Raw genomic sequence first — 20503 nt, 5'->3', positions numbered from 1 at the left:
TTATTATTATATATAATTGTATTATGGCTATTATTATCATTGTTATTATTAAAAATCAAATCACTCTGGCTTTCATTGATTAGCCAACAATAAGTACCAGCCCAAGCCCCACCTGGTCACGGTTTGGGCCTCCATGGCTCAGAATAAATTAAAACATCAACTGTTTTTTGGCCAGAAACCCTGAGGGTCTTCCCCTCCCGGATTTGACTAGGTAAAAGAGCATTCTTCTTACCTAGCTTTAATCACTGAATGGGTGTTGCTTCAGTCAAACAGAGACCTGGAAAAGACCTTAGCTTGAAAAGGCCAAAGTTTCCCACAGTATCCAGGGCCATCTCCAGTTGTCCTGATCTATATCTTGCTACTAGACCCAGATGGCTCCAGAGGAGAAAGTGAGGCTGGTGACTTTGCACAGCCTTCCCTCACTCAAATCCAATTCACTTGCAAGTCATGATGGCATCACCTTCCTGATCTCATGGTCATCTTCAAGAACGAGGACAAAAAATAAGGTAATATTATTCTCTCCAATTCAATTCAACAAGCATTTAAATGCCTGCCATGTGCCAAACATACAAAAGCAAAATGAAGCAGTCCCTACCTTTGAAGACTGAACAAGATTTAGTAAATAGAAAATGAAAAACATAATATGGGATCATAAGATCATAGAGTTAGAGCTGTTAGAGACCTGAAAGGTCTTCAAGTATAACCCCCGCACTTCACAGAGGAAGAAACTAAAGCTCAGAGAAGTTAAGTGGCCTGCCCAGGAGGCAATGCACTGCCTTCTAACTACATAAAATAATTTTCTAGAGGGAGAGCACTATCAACTGGGGTGTAGTGAAGGGGGAGGGAATCAGAATAATCTTGTACAAAATGATAACTGAACTCAGATTTGGTGTAAAGTTGGAGATACTAAGAGGTAGTGTTGCTGTCTGAGAGGTTCAGAGACCCCTCAAGGGCCAGAATATAGGACTGGGTCGTCTGGAATGAATTCACAGACTTAAGTATTTTTTAAGTCAAGGTGGCAAAGATTTATTGTTACGCTATACATCGGGCAAGGATTCTCAAGGAACCTGTGTCATGGTGGGCAAAGCTTGTTAGGGAACTTGCAACCTAACAGGAATGATGCTAAAGCTTATACAGGAAAAGCAATGGATTATGTGCCAGGTATGCTAATTAGATGATAACATACAATCTTGGTCACTACTGGAAACGGGGGTGGGGGGGAGACAGCGTTCCTAAAGGGTATATTTTTGATCTGTTATGTCTGTAACAAGATAGTTTCAGGAGTTGACATCTATAGCTTGACCTCCGGATTGTATATGGTTACTGTGGGCATCAATACTTGATAGTTCCACTGGTACAAGATAGTCCTGCTCATATAAGGGAAACTCTACAGAGGTCAGCTTGTTCTTGTAACTGGGAGAGATAGTTGCCTCACTGGGCCCACTCACGAGTTATTGCCAGAGTTAGGGTCTTTGGGCTGGGAGGAAACTGTCAGGGATAGTGTTTCCGAGGCCAGGGAGAAACTGGGATCCAAGCTCAGGCACCCAAGCACTCCATCAGTAGTAGTGAGGAAAAAGTATATTCCAAGTACAGGAGACACCACCAGCCCCCCCACCCCTCAGCCCTCCCAGCAGAGAGGTTGGGCATAGAACGCAGTATATGGGAGACAGAGGTAGGCCAGTCTGTCTGTAACAGATTGTGGAGAGACTGGTGAAGTCAAAGTAAAAAAGAAGTTTCCGTTTCCGTCTCCTTCGTAATGCTACATATTTTTATTTTATGCGTTTTAAAAGCATTTTTCTGACACAGGGTTCATAGGCTTCACCCAACCGTCAAAGGAGTCCACAATACAAAAATAGCTCAAGAACCCCTGCACTAAAGCTTCCTGAGCAAAGGAATAACATGACCAGATCTGTGACTCAGGAATATTGATTTGGCAGAAAAAATTAGAAACAGAAGTTCAGGCAAGAGGTGATAAAGACTTGAACCAAAAGTACATGAGACAGAGTAGCAAAAAACCAGTAGAAGAAGAAAGCAACTAAATGGAGATATAATGTGGAGGTAAAATTCACAAAACTTAGTACTAGTCATGACAGTTAAGTGACTGGGAAGAGAAAAAAATGCTAGAACTCTTTTTTTTTTTTAGAAGTCTGACTATGAAAGGAGATACACAGTACAGTAGCTTGAGGTCTTCAACTACCCTACATAGATAATTTCTAAATCTCAGTTATTTAGTTCTGACTTCTGAAAATTCCAGACCTATATCTCCAGATGGTTCCTTCTCTGATGCTCCACCAATCAATTAACAAACATTTATTGCATGTTTACCATGTTCCAGGTACTGTAATAAACTGGTACAATGAGATTGTGGCTTTGGCAAAAAGCAGAAACAATCTCTGCTTGCATGAGCTTACATTCTAACTAATCTTACAATTCCAGCACCTCAAAATCAAAATATTCAGAACTTTACCCCTAAGCCTGCTCACTCTTATATCTTAATGATTTCTGTCTATGGCACTAATAATCACTCTCTCATTTTTACAACCTTAGTGTTATTTTTAATTCTTCTCTCTCCCCTTATGGAAATCACAAAATCTCAAGAGTTGCAAGGGCCATCTAGTACTATACCTGACCAAGAATCTTCACTATAAAAACCCAAAAAGTGTTTATCCGGCCTTCAAAGATCTATAATGAAAGGAAACACTGCTTACAGAAAGAGCCCACTCAATTTTGAAACAGCTCAGTTGAGAAGTATTTCCTTACATATGAATGCAATGGAAAGTTACTATGTGGTAAGAAACAATCAACAAGTTTCAGAGAAACCTGGGGAGATACGAATGAACTAAAGCAAAATGAAGTGGGTAATACCATGAAAACAATTTATACAATAACAACACTATAAAGTCAAACTACTTTGAAAGACTTTAGAACTCTGAAAAATGAAATGATCAACCATGACTCCATAGTAGTACTACCCACCTCCTGACAGGATGATGGTGATGCAGATTGATGCAGAGTGAAACATACATTTTTGGAAGTGGGATATGTGGGAATTTGTCTTGCTTGACTTAGCATATTTGTTACAAAGGTTTCCCCACCCCACTACCATTTTTTGAGGAGAAGGCATAAGAAAAAGGGGTAGGATTGAATTCTTCTCCCCTTCCTCCTTAAAATGAGAACAGAATGGAAGGAAGGTCAGAAGGAATAAGAGACAAGCACAACAGTTTTGAAATTTACCTGCTGAATTTGTTACACATTTTTAAAAGCAAGCTATAAATAAAGTAGGCAGCTTCATATACAATCCTCTTGTGTCCTACAACTTAAATGGAAGTGAACATTTCCTAAGTTCAGAATAGATAGAGATAAATTTTTAAAATTTACAAAAAAATTCTTTCTCAAGCCTAAATCGATCTCTAACTTCAACCCACTGCCCCTGAGATCAATCACAGAAAACTAATACTTGAAGATTTATAGGGAAAAGAATATCCCCCTACTGCTATGCCAAGTCTTTTCTCAGGCTAACCTCAGCTTCTTTCAAATATTCTCAAACGGCGTTATTTCAAGGGTCTGCTCCATCCTGGACACCTTCCTCTGGATGTTACTCAGCTTATCAAGGTCATTCTTAAAACCCAATGGTCAGAAGTGAACACAATACTTCAGCTGTGTTATGAATAACATAACACAATCCGCTTCTCACTTCCCTCTTCCCAGATACTGTGCCTTTGAACTAAGGTAACACATTAGTGTTTTTTGGCTGTCATGTCAATGTCCACTAAAACTACCACTTCATCAATCAATCAACCAGCATTTGTTAAGGGCTCTTCTACTAGTCACTCTGCTATGCACTGGAGATATAAAAACAAAGAGTCCTTGCATGAATTATTCATGACTGAATTAATTTAATATGTAATTTTTAAAAAATTAACTCAACAATTTACCTCTTTTTTAAATCTGTTAAGATTTTTACCATTCTAAATTTTTACCATCCTAAATTCAAATCAAAAGGTGACAAGGAAGGTACATTGTTTTTCTGAGATTTCATTAACTAGATCCACAGAAACATAATGTAACAAAATGTTATACACTGACAAGCAAAATAGCTTTGAAAGTTGTATGTTCAATTTATTATATATTTTAAAGGAAGAGCTATGCATAACAGACCCTCAGTCTCAAGTATGATCTTGTTTCTGTTCTCCTTTTTATGTAGAAATGATCATATTCAGTGTTTTGGCTCAGGATTTTTTAAAAAAATTTTTTGAAGCAATGTTACAGAAAGCAGTTGACAACACTAGGGTTCAAGGGCTAGCTCAGATTCTCACAGACCACCTAAGATGACCAACCAAAAGATGATTCTGCCACATTATAGTGTGGTCCAGGCATGTAGGATGTTTTAAAAAGATTTTTATTGCTATCTTTTGTTTTGACACTGCATATATTTTCCCACTGTAATACTCTCCCTCCCAGAGACTCCTATTCTTGCAACAAAGAATGTTTTGTTAAAAACGAAAAAAAAAGGAAAAAAATTCAGTAAAACCAATCATCATTTTGAAAAAATCTGACATTCCATTGGATGCTGCAAACACTCCCATTACCCACAACCATCTCGGCAAAGGGGTAAAGGTATCTTCTAATATTTCTTCTTTGGGGCCCAGCTTGTTCTTTTAAATTTTGCAACATTCAGTTTCAATTGTTTGTGGTGGTTGTTCTTTTCATTTACGTGTTGTCATTGTGTATTAGGTTTTTTTTTTTTTCTGGGTCTATCAACTTTGTTCTGCATGTAAGTCATTCTTTGCTTCTATATGTTGATCATGTTAGTCATTTCTTATAGCACAGTAATATTCCATTACATTCATGTACTTTGCTTCCAATCCCATGCTACTACAAAAAGTGACGTTATACATATTTTGGTGATTTACATCAATGACTTCCTTGGAGTATACATCTAGCAGTAGAAAGAATTTGAGTTAAAGGGCAAAGACATTTTAGTCATTTTATCTGCATAATTCCAAACTGTTTTTTAGCATGGTTGTACTAATGAATAATTCCATCTTTTGTCAACTTTGCCAATTCACTTGCTGAGTGTTAAGTTTAAAACTCAGATTTGGACCTCTATTTCTTTTATTATTAGTAGTTGACTTGTAGCATTCTTACTATAAAATATAAACATCACTACAAAACGGCATTATGTGGAGCAACGTTACAAAGAATGCATGGGATTTTTTACTTACACACAAGAGCTCAATTTAAGTAAAAGGATGAGAATACCTAAAAATGTGTAAAGCCCAAACAAAACAATCTCGTAAGTTATGGTTAAGAGATAAATCAAGCCTGCCATAAGTATGATTTAGTTTAGAAGTCCATCAACATGTGACTACTAATTTACAGACTTTGTTTTTAAAGAAATTCCTATATACTCACATTATACTGTGCTGGAATTCATATTTACCTCATAAAACAAAATTGCTCTATAACTGCAACAAGAACAGTCCAAAACACAAAGCATGTTTATGTAACATTTTAGAGACTGGGTCTAGCAAGGTAGTACACATTAAGGTCCAAAGATATTGACCAAAAAAAACTCCAATTAGTACTCATTTATTAGGCACTCACCATATACCTGGCAATGCTAAGCGCTCAGGATATAAAGACAAAAACGAAAGGGAATCTATCCTATTATAAGCTTAATTCTACACAAACTTGTCTTTGTTATTAACACAAAAGGCATAAAAACATAAAACTTCTTTCAAAAGTTTATAACTCCTTCAATACTCCCAGGACTCATGCAGTGTTATGGGTAATAAATGGGTAGTTTTTTAATAAGTGCTTTGATTTTACATATATATGTAAATGTCTATCTATATAAATATTTGTACATGTGTGTAAATTTACTCATGTGGAACATGCTACAATCTTTTCAATAGCTGCTATAATATACCCTGTGTGGTACCATACATCCAAACTTCTAGTTAGTATGACTTCTTTCAAAAAATACACTATCAAGTTTCTAAATGGGAGTAGCTATTAATCTCCAACACTCCATAATGGAGAATCTCAATTAAGGATAGGGATAAAAACCAGACTTGTGATTCTTCTGGTATAGTATCTGGAAATTCCTAGGTGAGAAAACTCCCCTAACAAGGGAGAGGTTCTGTTTCAGTTCTACTATGTCTTTCTTAAAGAGCACCAAATGGAACTGCAAATAGTATTTTAGGTTAGATAACATCATTCATAAGATTATGCTATTGTTTTTATTTCTAATAATTCTAATAAACTATAATACTATATATACATATATAAAATAACCTGATTAAATGGAAGAGGCTGCATGACAGTGGATAGGGAGTCAGCCTTGAAGTCAGGAAGATCTGAGTTCTTAGTAGCAGTGTGACCCTTGGCAAGTAACCTAAACCTTGAAGACAGAGTAATTTACCAAGACTCTAAGTCAAAGAAAAGATGTTAACCTGCCTGTTAGATACTGATCTAACTTAAAATACTATCTGAAGTTCTAGTCCTTGCTCTTCAAAAAAGATATGAGAGCTGAAAAGGATTGAGAAGGCAACTAAATGAAAAGGCAGGTAAGGTTTCAGACGGGGAAAAAAAGGCTTAAAAAAAAGATTTGAATTTTTTTTTCAACCTAGAAAGATGATGATGATTAATAATAATAATAATAAAAACAACATTTATATTGCACCTACGATGTGCCAAGTACTGTGCTAAGAACTTTACAAATATTATCTCATTTGATCCAAACAACAACCCTGGGAGGTAGGTGCTATCACAGGATGAAAAAGATTATTACAGTCTTCAAAAACAAGGGTGTATGAAAAAATGCCCTTTCCTCTCAATATATAAAAATCCTCTACCTTATCATGAAGACTTCTCTAATCAAAGTAGCCTCACTCAACTCTGAACTCCTCTGATAACACTTACCATACATGCCACCTATTCGGCAATGAACCACATGCCCTGCAACATCAAATCCCAGCCCTGCCACTTGGAATTTGTGACTTTAGGAAAGTCATTTGATCACTGTGGGTTTTGGTTCCTTCTTCTGTAAAATGCAGATGGAGTGCATGGCATCTAAGGTCCCTCCCAACTCTAAATCTAAGATACTATGTTTTTTTTTTGTATTACTGCTTTCTGTTATTTAACTTTTTACTTAACTTTTTACACATTTAAGACTCTGTCCTTAACCCTACACTTTCTTTTTTGATGCCTTTATCCATTCCACAAGGTTTTCATTATCACTTCTATGCTGATGACAAATATCTATATTTATCTCCAGCCAGAACCTCTCTAGACCAGTGGTCAAACTCAAAGAAGAAGGAGCAGGGCAGGGGGGGCACTAAACCATACATAAGGATCCCTGCTGGCTATATACTGACTTAGAAAACCACATATTAACACTATGTTCTATTGTATTTTTATGTATTTTTATTAAATATTGCCCAATTACACTTTAATGGAAATGGAAAATAGCTCCAAAATCATCTAGTTCAATCCCCACAATTAAGTTAGGAAACTGAGGACCAAAGAGGTTAACAGCTTCTTTGATAAAATAGCTTCCTGAAATAACAAAAGTGGGACTGAAACCAAGGTCATCTCATCCTCTTCCACTATACCAGTTTAACTTCCCTGCCCTAAAACTTTCAATAGTTCTCCACTGGCAACAAAATAAAGTCCGAAATTCTTTACCTGGTATCCAAGGCACTGAGCATTCTAGTTCCATTCCCCTCTCTTCAATCCAATTCCTGTTTGAATCTTCATCTCAAAGTTATCACATGCCACTCCCCTATCCAGAACCAATACTCCAGCTAAACCACACTTTCTCAGCATTTCCCCAAACTACTTTTGCTTTATTACTTCTATATCTTTGCTTACGTCAAGTCCTATTCCTAGATCCTCCATGGTTCAGATCAAATACCACTACCTCTATAAAAGTATCTATGATACCCTTCCAACTTGATCATCTCTTCCTAACACAAATTCTCAGAACACTTTGTACCTTTCTTATGCATTTTAAATACCCTATTTTGGGTAACATTTATGTATGTGTCTTATCTCCCTCCAGTAGACTGTAAATTCCTTAGAAGCAGGAGTCATATCTTGCTATTCATATTTTCCACAGTCCCTAGTAAAGTACTTTGCACGTAGTAGATTACAAATACATTGTCTGTTGAATGAATGTTTTATCTTTTCAAACACATTATAAAGATTCTTGAAGCCAGAAACAATCTTATACAATGCCTAGCACAAAACAGGGAATCAATAAATATTTAAGAAGGCTAGAAAAAAATAAAACCAAGAAAATAAGTTCATGTTCTTGATTAAATTTAAAAATAACGAAAAGAAAAATTTTCTAGTTATTCACTCTACCCAGGTACAATTGCCCAGGTAAAGAGATAGTACTAAACAAATCATTCATCTACAAACAGTTGAACAAATCAAAAATCTGAATGTTCAAGTACATTTCTGGTCTTTTAAATCTTGTAGGATAAGGAAAAAGGAGCATATGAGAGAACATACAAGTTAGTAATCATATTTTTTAAAGTGACTTTTGTATAACGTAATGTTTTCCAAATGGTTAAAGTCCTTAACAGGGTGCCTGGCACACAGGAGGTGCTTAATCAGTGTTTACTAACTGGCTGAATGTTGAACTACTGTATCTATAGTACAGAGCTTATCATTCATTTACAAACTGGGAAACCAATACCTATTTATAGTTTTTTCTTCACTATTATATTCAACTATCACTAATGAACACTATATAGAGGGAAATAAATCAGTGAGGGAATTCATCGAATCTACTCTATGACAGCTGGATAATTCTGAACGAAACTGTCATGTTATCTTTGAATCTCCAAGTTTCACTTACTCGTGACAGTGTTACTTTATCATATCTTGTAAACAGCCACAGAAGAATGGCAGAATGCTAGACATTATTCAGAATAAGTTAGCAACATTACACAAAACACAAAATTCAATTAAACTGTACTGAAGGTGATAATGTAAGCTCTGTGTTCAAATGAATACTCAGAAAATATTTACTCTTCAGTAAAGGGTTTGCTACACCTAAATAACAATATTAGTTTGGGGTTTCTTCCCAGACTTATTTCACTAAATTTAATTTCACAAAACTAAATGATTACATAAGGGCTTTAAAAAGGTGATTTTCAGATCTCAAAACCATAGTTGTTTCAGATACAGAGGTGCTGACTATTTAATTTTCATACTACAAAGATAATTTTCATTCTCAGACTACAAAGAATTTTTTTTTAACGATATCGGAGTGTTTTAGCACAGAAGCAACTAGGTAGTGCAGTGGATATATGACCTGAGTTCAAATGTAGCCTCAGACCTTATCAGCTGACCCTGGGCAGGTCACTTTACCCCAATTGCCCAATTACCTCCCAAAAGAGTGTTTCAGCATAAAAGAATCTGAGAAGTGAGTCCAAAAAAGCCTTAATCCTGAAAAGACGACATCAAGTTAACTAGTATTTATTAAAGGCCTACTATGTACTAGGTACTGTGCTAAGAACCGGAGACACAAAAAAAGAAAAAAGGAAAAGACAGTCCTTTCCCTCAAAGGGCTCACAATCTAATACAGAGAACAATATTCTAACAAATATGCACAAACAAGATAAGATAAATTGGAGATAATCTCAGAAGGTACGGAAGCTTTGATCAAGAAAGGTTAGCGAAGGCAAGATTTTAGATGAGACTTGAGGAAAGCCAGGTAAAGCAGGAGGCAGAAGGTGAGGAGAAAGAGTGTTCCAGGCAGGAGGGAAAACCAGTAAAAACCATTAGGGGAAAAGTGCTGAATGTGGATCCTGAGAACTTGGATTCAAATCCTATCAGTTATTTAACCACTCACTTGTAAAGTGCAGGGAGCTGGACTACCTTTTTCGTGTTATGGACCCCCTTTGATAGGCTAGTGAAGTCTATGGACCTTAAGAATGTTTTAAAATAACTCAAAGAAATTATAAATTTCAGCTAGAGACAAGTGAAAATAAAAGTTGTAATGTTTTTCCCATCCCAATCCATGAACTCTATGCTCTGGGTACACTGATCCCACCTTAGGAACCCCTGACTAGACAATACCATTTCCTAGAGTTCTTTTAAGTTTGCAACTCGATTTACAAGCATCTCACTTTATCCTTACAATCCTAGGAGCTAGTGTTTTATTATCCCCATTTTACAGGTGATGAAACAGAGTCTCGGAAAGACTCCTGCACACGAATCATAAGGGTCCAAGGCAGGATATGAATTCCAAGATCTATCCCGGCTCTCAATGTAGGATCCTAGTAGCTCTTCACTTCTTGAAGCCTAAATCCAAGGGCCACAGCACTGTCTTAAGCAAACCCTAATGTTTCCAGTCAAAGGGGCGTCTACCCTGCAGGGGAAGACCTGGAGAGCCTTTTCCTGGTCCTGCCCGAGGTCTGGTTGGGTTTGGTTTGAAAGGCCGACTTCGGGAAGGCCTTTGGGGAGGGCCCTGGGCACCGAGGTGGGAGAATGAGCCTGACCTCCCGACCTCCCGACCTCCCGACCTCCCACACACCCAACCCCAAACGCGGCCGCGGGACTCACAGGAAGGAGGACCTGCCCAGGGTAAGTGGGGAGCGGGGATGAAGGTCTGACACCCCCCTTCTCCAGGACCACGCCCCCTCCCCCAACCCCTGAAGTCGTGAGAGAGGGGGGCGGTAACTGACAGGCACCGGGGAAACGGAAGTATGCAACCCTCACGTGGCATGGGATCCGGGAAGGGGCGCAGCGCCCCGTGGAAAGGTGGGAGGAAACCCCCCAAAGAGCCAGAGGATCAACTGCGGCGACTCCGGACACGCGACTGACCTGCCCCAGCCGCTGTGCGACCGACCTCTTCCTGCTGCCGCCGCCGCCGCCTCGCGCTCACGCCGCCTCCGCCCCCTCGGCCGCGCCCCGGGCAAGCCCCAGGCGCCCCATCACCACCCCACCCAAGCTTTTCTACGCCGCCGCCTGTTTACAATGACTGGGACGGAACGGGGCCAGCCGGGCAACGCGCAAGCGCATCCCCTCCTCCCGCCGCTGCCGGCTTCCCCGGTAGCCTTTCCTTCCTTTGGACACACGACGGAGGCCGTCAAAGACACGACGCTCGGTGCCCTCGCGCGGAGGACGCCGGGAGCTGTAGTCTTTGAGAGATGGAAGCGCCCGGCTTGGCGGAGGAGCCCATTCCAGGCGGTGAACTACAACTCCCAGGAAGCATCCCTCCGCGGCAGAGCGCGCACATCGCCAGCGTCTGCGCAGTGCGTAGCTGGGGAGGGGTGCAGGGAGGGATGGGTGGACGCGTAGGTCGGGATCAAGTGTTTTTTCGGGAGAGCTGAGCAGCCTGTGTGAAAACAATCCACCTGGTAGCCTTTTCGGGGTCCTGAAGGGGCAAACGGCCTCCACCTGTACTCAGTTTGTCAGGCGCTCCCACTGCCCCATAGGCTTTATTCTTCCCGGCCGACTAACTCCGGAGAAACTAGTTAAACCAGTTTAAAAGCGCAGCCCTGGTGCCTGGCTGGGCATGGGACGCCTTCCTGGCATCAGGGAGGGTGGGGATCACCAAGGGCTTATGGGTGGTGGTACCAAGCCGTGGAGCTGGCACCAGGGCGGGCGATACCTAGCACGCACCTCTGCAGCAACGAGCCAAGGAATCACGCCGAGTTGGCGAGAGGGAGAGGGGAAGTGGGGCCATGGTTACATCAAACGTGCGTGACCTGCTTTCGTCCACCAACTTACCTGGCACAGTAGTAAACGGGCAAAACTTGAATTCAGACCAGGGAGCCCGACCCCCTCCGAAGCATGCAGACCTAGAGTAAAGAATCAGGAGAAATAATGGGCGAGATAGTCTATAAAACTCGCAAGATGATAACAACTGGAGAACCAGGAAACCCTATAAAAATGATAAATGCGTAGATAAGAGACGAGAATCAGAGACCTGGGGTAAACTTTGCCGAAGGGCTTTCTGAAAATTGGACTTTTTTCATTAAAAGTGATACTTCTCCCTCAGCTTCCCTTCCATGATGCATTCTCATATTTATAACAGTACTTCTCTTAATTGCATTTTCCTTTCCACCTCCCTCCACCACCACCACCATACACACAAAGTGGGCATTCACCAACGTTCTTTTTTTTCTTCTACTCTTAATACACTTACCCTTCAAAAAATATCACCCGCTTCCCTAGCTTCAACCATCACCTCGGTGAATAACTATGGATTTCTCCAGTTAATTTAAACTTAATCTAAAACCGAATTCAAAATTTTCCCTCACAAACTCCTCTGTACTTTTTATTGTTTAAAATTCATATGCATATAACACTTAAAAGTTAACAAAACATCTTACTCGAGTCTGAGATAGGCAGTACGATTATTATCATTGCCCATTTCACAGATTAAGAAATTGAGAATCTGAGAAGTTAAATAACTTACCCAAGGGCCGACGCAAGTGAGTACTGGAGCTGGGATTCAAAACCAGGTGTCTTGGCTTAAGTTTTGACATCATCACGCCAGGCTGCCTTTCATCTCCCCACCCAGACTGAACTTGGAAATCATTTCTAACTCCTCCCTCTTCCCCACCCCCTGCAATCCAAACACTTGCAGCCTCATTGAACCAGAAAATGACAGAGCTAGAAGGGATTGATTCTGCCTTTCTAATTTCTCTTTTATCTATTCCCATTCTTGACATTCTCATTGCCCTATAAGGTATCCTCCAATCTCTATCTTTAGTGCAGTGCGTTTTGTTCAATAGTGCTTGTTAAATAAAGTGAATGAAGTAGTCTTTAGACTGTTTTTAAAAGATAAAATACATAGAAAGATAAGTCTTTTCCCACATCCACCTCAGTAATTTGGTGAATTATATATGATACCAGTTGTTTTAAAGTGAAGATGGGCACCCCATTATTTTCTCTAGGCACAGATGTGATTTTTAATCATCATAGATTTAGAGTTGGAAAAGACTCTAGAATCTATTTTGTTCAACATTTTACAGATGAGGAAACTGAGGCCCAGAGATGTTATAGAGTTTCCTCCAGGTCACACAGAAAGTGATAGCTAGAATTTAAACTCAGGTCCCCTTGACGTCAGCACTCATTCCATTGCACCACAGCAATTCCCTTAGCTGATATTTTCTACATTAGGTTTAGTCACAGAATCAAAGACCCATAGAGTATATATATTTTGGTTAGTCTTTCTCACTTCAGGTGATGGTACCAGGTGTAAAATCAATTACATCTTTGTGATACATTGTGTCTATAGTCTTTGGCGACAAATAATGTAGAAAGCAATATTTTATGATTAAGGAATCAAGTTTATTGAATTTTGTTATTGAAAGTTGAACCTGAATCCGCATACTATAAAGAGATCATGAAAAGAATATAATTTGGGGTTTTTTTTAAAGCAAAGATCTATAGATACTAGAAATCATCTAATCCAAGCCCCCTTCTTTAAAATGAAGAAGCCAGGGCTCAAAAAGGTTAAGTGACTGGCTCACCAAGGTCAGACTAGTGATAGCCAAGATTCAAGTCAGTTCAAGAAAACATTTCATAAGCACCAAGGCCCTATGCTATTAAAAAAAGAGAAGAAGAAGAAGAAGACGAAACAATACTCCTCACACTCAAGAAACTTAAAATCCAATAGGGGAAGTAGGAGTTTGGACATGTATACAAATAAGTGTGATACAAGTATAAGATGGATAGTCATGTGGCAGCAGGAATTAACCTACAGACAAACATTTATTAAATACCTACTATGTGTCAAGCACTGTGCTAAGCACTGGGGATACAAATACAAAATAAAAAAGTGGTCTTAGTCTTTGCCCTCATTCTATTGGGGGAATACCACAGATTCACAAATAAATAAATAACTATAGAATTTATGCAAAATAAATGCAGAGTGATTGAGTAACTGGCATTAACAACCTGGGGGAACCAGGAGAAGTCTCTTGTAAAAGAAATGGCATTTGGCCTAAGCCTTTATACTAGAGCATCCAAGAGGTAGAAGTAAGGAGGGAGAACATTCCAGAAATGAGGACCAGCCTTTATAAAGGTATGGAGGGCAGGAGATAGAATGTCTTATACTGAGGATAGAAAGTAGCTGAGCCAGAGTGCCTGAACAAGCGTAATGTCTGATCAGCCTAAAATGAAAGGCTAGAGCCAGACTTCTAATGGCTTTCAATAGCAAACAAAGGAGTTTCTATTTTGTCTTGGAGGCAATAGGGGGTCACTGAAGCTTTTTGAGCAGAGGAGTGACATGATCTAGGAAAATCAATTTGACAGCTGTGTGGAAGGCAGATTGAAAATGGATGAAGAGAGACCAATTAGGAGCTAGGGATAAAGGATAGATCTAAGTGTGTTGAGGGGATGGAATTGACAAGATTTGGCTGATGATAGAATATGGGAGATTTGGGAGAGTCAAGAATTGATGATGACTCCTAGAATGTGAGACCAGATGATTGGAAGAATTTAACAAAAATAAGGCAGTTGAGAGGAAGAGTGGGTTTAGGGGTAAAAAGAATGAATTCTGTATTAGATATGTTGAATTTGAAATGTCTGCAGGACATTCGGGTAGAAATGATCACCTAGCAACTGAAAATTAAGGAGAAAGGTGAGGGCTAGATTTGTAGATTTGGGAGCCATCTGTATTTAGATGATAGTTCACTCCAAGGGAATTAACCAGAACACCAAGACACAGAGTGTAGAAAAAGAAGAGGGAAGTACTCATGACCCAGTTCTAAGACACACCCACACATAGGCAATGGGTTATGGATATTGATTCTACAAAGGAGTCTGGGAAGTCCAACAAGTAGGAAGAAAATCAGAACAGGCAAATGTCACAAAGACCCAGCAAGGAGAGAATATGGAGAAGAAGGAGTGGTCAACAGTGTCAAATTATTGGGAGAGATCAACACAGGGAAATGTCATCATCTCTGCCTCTCCCACATTACTGTTTTGGCAGCTGGAACAGGACCACATTTCTCTTCTTTCCTGCCACCTGCAACATGGGGAGGCTTTGCCTAAAAGAAACGAAGCTGCTTCTGGTACCTAATTTGCCTGTGTGATTAACCCTGGCTTCTCTGATGTGGCTTCCTGGTCATCTAAGAGCATATAACACGTCCTGGAATCTAGGTCCCTCAGACTTGGTGGTTTTACAAAGCTTGTTTCAGTAATGTTACCCTGCCTGCCTTGCTGACCTGAGCTCTCCATATAGAGCCAAGGTGGGAGGAGGGAACAGTGTTTAAAGAAAGCAAGTGCCACTGTCTCTTTTCAAATATCCTTGCTGTATTAGTGTAAAGTGAGTCTCCTTGTGATGGTGATCTACACGTGATTCCATTCCGTTCCATCCCGTCTTCTTCATCAGATTTCCCCTTCTCTCAACTCCACTCTCATTTACCTTGAATCTCTTCGTGTTTACTGGCTATTTCCCTCTGGTCTCTGAACTGCATATTAAAGGCAGAGAAGGACTCTATCGGGCAGTATAAGACTGGAAGACATTCCAGGCATGTGGGATCGACCATGTAAAGTCATAGATACGGAGTATCAGATGGAAGGCAAGTTTGGCTGGATTGCAAAGTATGGGAAAGGGACTAATGCCCACTGAGTCTGGAAAGATAGGTTGGGATCAGGTTGTATAGGGTTTTGAAAGTTAAACAGAGGAGTACATATTTTATGCTTGATGTGATAGGAAGCCCCGGGCATTGGTTAAATCCAAGAGTCACTTGGTCAAAAGAATACTGTTTCAGGAAAGCCCCAGCCCTTCACATCCAGATCCCTACTACACAGAATCTGGTCCAACTGCCTCCCCACCCACTCCAAAGACCACAGCCTGGAGGAATTTTTCTCCTGGGGTGCCATTCTCCTGACTGGCAACTCTCTAGAAAATCCCAGCTACGTGTCATTTCACTGCCTCTCCTCAGGCTACCTTCTCCACAGCTTCCTACTATACTTCCTCACTTTCCTCTTACCCTCCAATCCTGGAACCTTGAACTCAATCAACTCTGCCATTGTTCCTGGATAGGATCTACCTATCTACTCCACTCCAGCTCCCATTAACATCCAGGTAACTTTCAGGACCAAAATACCCCTCCTGTACCACTATTCCCAAATGTGTGCTGATTCCTCCATCAGAACATCTTCTCTTTCTGAGAAAGCATGCTACTCATCTTCTAAGAGATAGACATTATTGACAGACAGACAGAATTAGACATTGTTATTCATTCTCTGTTTTTGAAAAGGACCAATGACATCATGGAATCTTTCATGAATTGGACTTAAGTGAGGCAGAGTTGCACAAAGTCAGAAGCCTCACTCTCTCTTCCTGAGTCATCTAAGTCCAGTGGCAAGACAAAAGTCAAGACAATTAGCAATAGCCCAGGATACAGTGGATGACGTTAGCATCGTCAATGCCCAACCAAGCTCTACACGCTCCACAATGCTGCTTCAAACCACTTGCATGGCTGTTGGAATGAATTGTTCTCATCTGCCTATTCTGCCAGGGAAAGTCTTCACATGCTTGGGGTGGACATCCCCCTATCTCACTGACAGGTTTGAGGCCTGGTTTAACCTGTCTGTCCATAGAGCTACTGGGGTGTGGCTGCTGTGCTGGGAGCCACAGGTGAGAGTTGGATGAAAGTGGACCCCAAAGGTGGATGAGCAGCTCTGAAAAGGGGCTTGGCAGGTCCTCAGACCAGAGGTGCTAGTCCTCCCTGAATTTTTGAACATGGCAAATATGTGAATTTAATTAATTTTCATGCTTATTTTGATAGAGCATTTATTAAGCTAAAAACAGTAATAATAATATCTAGCATTTATTTAGCATCTACTGTATGCCAGGCACTTTGCTAAGCATTTTATAATTATTATTTCATTTGATCCTCACAACCCTGAGTGTTGGGTGTCATTATTATCCCATTTTACAGATGAGGAAACTGAGGCAAAGAGATGTGAGAAATGAAAGAGTTATGTTTCCACATAAGTAGATAAGAAATCAGCACAGACAGGCTAACTTCTCCGTCCAACGTGGGGGGAGTGATAATACAATTCTAGGCACATCATGTATGTTAGGGGTGGGGCATATAAGGAAGATTGCAACCCAAAAGGATTAGGACCAATCCTGATCCAGAAGGGAGGAGTTAGGCAGTTACTTACTATAAAGATTGCTGACTTCTTTTACCTCGAGCATTTTCTCCCCTTCCAAGGAGGTGCGCCCGGTTCTCGGGAGAATTGAAATGGCGCACTTCATCCTCTTTAATAAAAAGTGTTTGAGACACCAGTCTTTGGAACTGAGTCTGGGGTTATCTTTATAACAGAGAAGTTATGTGACTTGCCCAAGGTCACATAACCAGTAAGTATCTGCAGTCAAATTTAAACACAGATCTTCCTAATTCCAAGCCAGCTGTTAAATCGCTGTGCCACCTAACAGCTCCTATTAAATAAAAATGCATTTATTAATAATTTACTCAGTGCCATGCACTGTGCTATTTGTTTCAAGGATTGTAGTTTTCTTTTTTTCCTTCATCTAACAAATACACATTTTCCCTTCTGTCTATGCCTTGCTGTTGGTGAGTACAAAGCTCTGGCAACAAGTAAAATTTCAGGAAGCTAGTGAAGGAATTCCATTTTCAAATCTTAGGAAATGCCTGAAGGTTGACCAAGAGAAGACAGGAACTTCAAAATTTTTCCTCTACATTTAATGTACATGACTCCTTTAGTTTCTTCGTTTTAGGAATGGTGGAAGCTACTGAAGCCTCTCCATGAATTTTGTTGTCTCTTGTTCGAACATTTACAGCATTATTTATTTTTTCTTTTTCTACAATCAATAAAATAAAATTTTACTGGGCCAGTTGTGCATTTTGTATTTTCTTATTTAGTGTGCAGCTTTGATCTCAATCAACATCAGCCATGAATCCGGCTTCAAAAAATTCCTTGGATATCTGGAGTGCGTATTCTTCACAAATTGGAACTACAGGGATTACCATTACTTGACGTGGACACAGCCAGAAAGGCCATTTTCCTCCATAGTTTTCTGAAAGAATGGCTATCATTCCCTCTACAGATCCCAGAATAGCTAGGTGAATGATCACTGGCCTTTTCTTATCATTACCATCCTTACTAACATATGTAAGGTTAAATCTGATGGGTAGTTGTAAATTATGCTGAATAGTGCCAGGTTGGTGGTACCTGCCAATGGCATCTTTGATTTGTATATCAGTTTTAGGCCCATAAAATGCTCTATCTCCTGGGTTTAATTTCCATGGCTCTCCAAATTCATTTAAGCTGTTTTGAAGTTGCTTTTCAGCTTGGTCCCATATTTCAGTTTCTCCTAGGAAGTTTTCAGGCCGTGTGAAAAAATTTAATTGAAAGGAAAACCCAAATACTGTATAAACTGATTCTAAAAACTCTAAGCATCCCTTCATTTCTTCTTCAGTTTGCTCCATCGTGCAGAAGATGTGCGCATCATCCTGTTGGAATAGTCTGACATGTGTTAAACCACTTAAAATTCCAGACAGCTCGTTCTGACGAAGAACTCCAAAATCAGCTATTCTGATAGGCATTCCCCCCCAGGAACGTGGACAATCAGCAAACATAAGACAGTGTCCTGGACAGTTCATGGGTTTAACTGCAAACATCTCCTCAACATCAAATGAAAACATGTTTTCACTATAATGCTGCCAGTGACCTGATGTTTCCCAGAGTTTACAATTGGAGACATCAGGAGACACCACTTCTGTAAAATTACACTTATGATATTCCTCTTTTATAAAGTCCACGAGTGTATTATAGATAAAAGCTCCTCTTGGAAGGAAAGAACAACTGCCCAAGCTCAGATCATGAAAAAAGAAAAGTTCCCAGTCCAATGGTGACATGATTGTTGTTCATTCTTCATTTTCTTTTTTTTTTCTTTAGCCAAAGACAAGGTTTATTAATCCACCATATTGGCCAGACTCTTAAGGAATCTGAATATTTATGAGCCGTTGGCTAGGTTCTTAAGGAATCCGAGCCCATTATCTATTTTTAATAGACCATACTATCATCACTCTTTTGCAGGCCAGGCAACAATCATTTATTAAGCATCTACAGATGTTCAATAACTATACCTTTAATAATATAATCTATAATTTTATCAGCAACCAAAGACAAGTTCACTGGTAGCCAGTCACTTGACAAGCTTTTTTTAAGTGTGCTCTATATGCTAGGCACTGTTGTAATCTCTGGGTATACCAAAAAAATAAAAAACAGTACCTGTCCTCAAGGAGCTTATATTCTGATGCGAGAACCATCATGTAGGTAACCAGGTACATACAATATCTATATAGAGTAGGTGGGAGGTAATATAAAAGAGGAGGCACCCTAGCCATTCCCTCTTTACTATCACCTGATTTTACTCTGCCGACCTCTTCTCTCCCTTGTCTAAGAACTACCTTGCCCCAGGCCTTCAGTTCATTTTTTTACATCGGCCAACACTTATGCCAATTCTTCCAGTACACTGGGTTATTATTTGTTTAGAATTGGTAAGTTAAAGTCACCAAGGGCATGAGCTTTCAGTTCTCTATCAGCCATTTTTGTTCTGATCTTTCTGGAAGACCATTCTCCTTAATGGAAAAAAAAAAAAAAGAAAAAAGAAAAATAGGAGTTGAGCAGTTCTACTATTGTTCTGCTGTCCATTATTTTTTGTTCTTCTCTCTCCCTCACCATCCATATATAATCATATATCAGACCTGTTGTTGGTTTGTTTTTTTTTGTTTGTTTTTTTGGGTTTTTTTTTTTTTTCGGTTTCTGCAGTCTCTTGAATCTATCCTGTCTTCTCTACTCTTTCTGCTAACCACTGTAAGCCAAACCTTCATTACCTCTCCCTTGGACTGTTTTAACAACCTCCTGGGAAAGGATAGCCTCCAGGCTGCATGGTCCCCACCCCAGTGACCTAACCGGTCTCTCTACCTCCACTCTTTCCCCTCTATAATCTATCTTTCATATGGCTACCAAAATAAATATTCTGATGCAGAAGACTATGTAATTCCTTTGACCCCAGACATTCATTGACCCATATTGCTTATCAAATAACATTCAAATTTTTGGATTCCTTTCAAGGCCTCCCACAATCTGGCTCCAACTTACCTTTCTAGGCTTATTTTACAACATTGTCCTTTAGGCACTCTATGCTGCAGTGAAGCTAGATGACTTATTAATGTTTGATCTCATTCTTCTGGTGCAGCTAGATGGTACAGTGAATAGAGCACTGGGCTTGGAGTCCAGTGATTGGTGATTATGTGCAAACTAGCACTCTTAGCTCCCTATATCTACTGGATGGCCCTAGACATCAGGCTATGTTTGCCATCTCATCATGGCTCTCCATTACTTTTGTACTTGCCCCTCCATTCTTTCTACCTTCGCAGAACATAACATTCCTTCCTTGTTACCACTCCACTATATATGATGCATTCCCCTATTAGGATATAAGCTCAATGAAGGAACTATTTCTTTTTATAATATTTGT

The 20503-nt window shown here is 39.8% G+C and overlaps 1 protein-coding gene and 1 pseudogene across 3 annotated transcripts in view; both read right to left on the bottom strand.

Moving 5' to 3' along the window:
- Nucleotides 1-12539, bottom strand: part of LOC114031841 (ralA-binding protein 1) — a 50620-nt gene extending 38081 nt beyond the window's left edge. The window contains exons 1-2 of one of the 3 annotated variants that reach the window (XM_027847001.1): nt 12446-12539; nt 11755-11825 (exon numbers count right to left, since the gene is read on the bottom strand). The gene's annotated coding sequence lies outside the window, so the exon portion shown is untranslated. Of the gene's footprint in view, nt 1-10740; nt 10790-10845; nt 10918-11754; nt 11826-12445 lie in introns of those variants that run through there. The other 2 variants (XM_027847002.1, XM_027847004.1) reach the window with 2 other exon arrangements.
- Nucleotides 12540-17618: 5079 nt separating this feature from the next.
- On the bottom strand, nt 17619-18875 carry LOC114031810 (annotated as a pseudogene).
- Nucleotides 18876-20503: the final 1628 nt, after the last annotated feature.

This window comes from Vombatus ursinus, unplaced genomic scaffold (genome assembly GCF_900497805.2).
Source record: "Vombatus ursinus unplaced genomic scaffold, bare-nosed wombat genome assembly UNPS02015255.1, whole genome shotgun sequence".
Taxonomy (NCBI): Eukaryota; Metazoa; Chordata; class Mammalia; order Diprotodontia; family Vombatidae; genus Vombatus; species Vombatus ursinus.
Note: the sequence above shows the minus strand (reverse complement) of the source record. Positions and strands in the feature narration are given on the sequence as shown.